The sequence below is a fragment of the Nannospalax galili genome, unplaced genomic scaffold, assembly GCF_000622305.1.
Source record: "Nannospalax galili isolate Female #2095 unplaced genomic scaffold, S.galili_v1.0 scaffold2145, whole genome shotgun sequence".
Lineage (NCBI taxonomy): Eukaryota > Metazoa > Chordata > Mammalia > Rodentia > Spalacidae > Nannospalax > Nannospalax galili.
This window is the reverse complement of record NW_008352375.1, coordinates 62,079-66,074: the sequence shown is the minus strand read 5'-3', so window position 1 is coordinate 66,074 and position 3,996 is coordinate 62,079. Positions and strand designations below refer to the sequence as shown.

Genomic DNA, 3,996 nt, shown 5'->3' with positions numbered 1-3,996 from the left:
TGCGTTCAGTTTCTGACATGCTATCCTGGACTTCCTCAAGAACATTTCGACTTTCCGCCACAACGGCCTGGCATGTTTTATACAACAAAACTATAAGTGCTCCCAGAATGATAACCAAGGCCTCAAAGCTACCTTTCCAAAGCGGAAACAGGTTCAAGCCAAAGTCCAGAAAAAACATACCTCTCTGAACGTCCTTACCTGCAGTTCTGAATCCTCCTTGAACTCAAGGTGTCTCCGATGGTGCTGACGATGGTTTGGTTGAATTCCCGGGTCTCAGCACCAGTTGTCCTGCGCTATCGTCTCGCCAGCAAGAACGACGCGGCACACTCAGGATCCTTCTGCAGAAAAGCTTTAATGCATCTTGAGAGGGAGAGCATAAGCTTACAGGGCGAAGACCCCGAATGTCGGAAACCCAGCCCTTATATAGGTTAGTAAGCCCGTCTTGGACGTGGCAACTCTTGATTGGTCGCAAACTCATCAGCCCATATCACGCCACGAGGTAGGCAGAGACTAGAAGGTGGAAAATTACTTCGGGCATGCATACTGACTTATTTACTGCTCAGCATGAACCAGATGTGAGCGCCATCTTGTAATGGCGTCTGCAGGGACGGCAGGCGGCTCCCCACATTTCAGAACACTGCTAGACTGCCAGGAGACAGTGGCATGGTCATAAATGCAGGCTCCTTGCTCTGTGGGAAAGCGTCTTGGTCAACAACCCTTAGCTCATCTCCCTGTTCTGAACAAATAACTCAGCTATCCTTGGCTAAGAGATTATGCCAGGTTAAAGGTTTACTCCTGAGCTAAAAGCTAAAAGTTTGCCATGCTTTTAACCCTAAGAAAGAAAACATTGTGCCCAATAAATTGCAGGATGGGCACTGGTAAACTTGAGTAAAAGTTTAAGCATCCTTCTGGTGCCAACTAACAGACTATATGTCCTATGTCTTTCTACCCTAAATCTCTGTATGTGACTGCTATATCCCACGTGACTGCCAGTTCCTTGGGATGTATAAAAACCATCTGAATTTAGAAATAAATGACTGGTTGAAAGGACACAAGTTCCAGGTTCCAAGACTCTGTCACTGGTGAGTATCGCCATCCTTCACAAGCGAGGGTCTCCTAAGCAAAGCACGCTTGGGTCACCCGATAATGAATGAATCATATCCCATTGTGTGGACATACCACATTTCTCACCTCATAAGTTTATGAGCATTTCATTTGCTTTTACCTTTTAGTTTCTATGAATAATGATGATATAAGTATTCATATGTATTTAAGAGACACGGGAATTTAATTTTAGAAAGAGTTAAAAAATAGGGCTCAAGAGAGGGTTCAATAGTTAAGATTGCTTACTTTCATGCAGAGCACCCACATGACAACTCAAAACCCTCTGTAACACCAGTTCCAGGGGATGTGATGCCCTCTTCGGGCCTCTGAGTGCTTGTATATAAGATCATGAAGATAAATATACATATGTACATATGTACATACATACAGGCATACATACATACATAGAGGCATACAAAACTCTTAAAAATATAGTTGACAGTGAACTGCTGAAGGGGGGTTGGACGCCCCCCTGTGCTGGCTTGGCCACTAACATGGCAGACATCTCTGGATGAGCTCACAACTAAGGTGGGGTTCAGTGCCAGACCAGGAGTTGAAGGCATCCAATCTCTAGTTGGTACCCAGCACAGCGTCCTCAGTCAGCCAACACACACAGCCACCTTCCAGCAGAGATTTGATGCCCAGGCAGAAGACAGACCTCTCAGAAGCCTGACTCAAGCTGGGAATCAAAGATGCCTGGAAAAAGCATTTTCAGAAAGATTCTTGGTTTTGGATCAAAGGGAAAGTGCAGGATGTCAAAGTGACACTAATCTGTTGAAAACAGGAGAGCACAGTGCCCCAGAATACTCGCCAGGTGGCTGATGCCCAGGAGATGATCAGCTTGGAGAGGCGATCCCCTGCTGCCTTCAAAGGCCCACCCGTTGGGACAGTGAACCCTGCTCTGAAACTCACCAAAACTATCCAGGTTCCACAGCAAGAGGCTTTAGTGCCACTTCCTGCTCACTCTCCTGGAATGAGAATCAGTGTTGTCAATAACCACCAGGCCAAACCGAACTTGTATGCCCTAGATGAAGATGATGACGTGGTAGGGCCCATTCCTATTAAGTAGATAAGAAGTTTGCAGCCACAGGCAGCTTTCTCCACAACATGACTGGGCTGAGCATTTCAAGCTCTCCAGGACTAAGGCCCTCCCTCTCACCAAAGTGGTTCAGAATGATGTGTACACCACTGCTGTTTGCCCCCCATCTGTGCCAACAAAATCCTTGACCAACATGTCCCAGCCACTGGTGAACAAGAAGGAGCCTCTCAAAGAGCAGCCACCTGCTAAGTCTGTGCTCATCCCCTTGGAAGGCACCAAGATGACTATAAATTATCTGCACCCTCGAGTCACTGAGGAGGACATTGTTGAGCTTTGCTGTGTGTGTAGAGCCCTCAAGAGGGCTCCACTGGTCCATACTGGGGTCTCAGAGGTGGTCTTCAAGAAGAAGGATGATGCCATCACTGCATATAAGAAATATGACAACTGGTGACTGGACAGAAAACCAGTAAATGGCAATGTTATCACCTCAGACCAATCCATCCTGCTGTAGCTGAGTTACAGCCCTGTCATGAATAAGGAGACCCAACTGCCTCTGCGATGAATCCTGCCTCTTCCAACCCTTCTGCTGAAGTGGACCCCGATACCATTATCAAAGCATTCTTCAAGTTCTCTGGGGCCTCTGTGACCACATAGCCCACAGAATTCAAAATCAAACTTTGAACAAGGGAGCGAGACAGCCAGAAACAGGGCAGAGGAAGGTGGCTGTTTCCCATGGCAAAGCTTGTGACCAATGGGCTGTCAGACTAAAGCCCCCTGAACACAGGAAGGGACACCAGGGAGAGTGTCCTCACTGGACAGGAACCACCTTTCTGTGGTGTCTTCTACCCCATGCCCTTCTGTGCATTTACATTTCTGTAGTATGTTTCCTCTTCCCTCTACCCGTCACCAAGGGAGGCTTTTGTTTGTCACTGGAACTCCCCAACCCTCAACCCCAAGCTGATTTCTCACCTAGAAAGGTTACACTGTTTCCCTGGGTGGCACTCTTGTGACCCTGTGGGATACAGGGTAGGGACTGTTCAGAAGACACTGCTTTTTCCAGAGCTTTCCAGTTCTATTCAAGCTTTTCAGACAAAGCAGGGAATGGGTCCCTGCCATGATAGTGGGAACCAGGGACACCTGAGAGCAGTGTTGCTAGGTCACTGGCTTCCTGCCTTCTCAACATAGCCATCTCCAGACCTGACTGCTGGGATACAGAGCCCTGTGGCGCCGGGGAGCGTGGCTTCTCTGCTAGGAACAGTCTACTGCCAGCTCCTGCAGCAACCCAGAATGATATCTGAGTCCACGTTCCCCTATTGTTGCTGTGCCAATGCCCCAGCTCATTTCTCGCAGCCCTGAGGGTGTCGCTGAAAGGAGCGACCTGTTAGCCCTAGTGGTTCTCACTTAGCATGACATCATCTTATCCTTGTTTGAGTGCAGATTCCAGCACCAGTTAGGCCTTTCACAGACTTCACCTGCCATGCTGTGGCACTGTGGGCTAGGGGATTGTTTGGATGGGAGCTGCTGGCTGCCTTCTGACTTCTCCAGGGGTATTGTGTCCACTATTGTGAGTTCCCCACGGCCATGTGCTGAGGGGTATGTGGTCAAGTCAGAGAGCAGAGCAGAGCAGTGTTCTCAGGCAAGCAGATGAGCTGTTTCTGTAACATGCTCCTAGGCAGTTGGGGCAAGCCACAGAACACAGGCACGCACTGCCAGACAGGCCAGTATGGCTCCTGGTGTCATTCAGTGGTCCCCTCTTGTACTGTTGGAACTGAAAAGAAAATTGAATTGAAGCTGCCAGAGCTACAGCAGGTTCTGGGAGTAGTACAAAAATCATTTGCATGTGGTACGAAAGG

General features: G+C 48.4%; 1 pseudogene; it reads left to right on the top strand.

Annotated features, from left to right (window-relative positions):
* LOC103747051 overlaps positions 1–2,824 on the top strand; it is a 14,818-nt pseudogene extending 11,994 nt beyond the window's left edge.
* Positions 2,825–3,996: the final 1,172 nt, after the last annotated feature.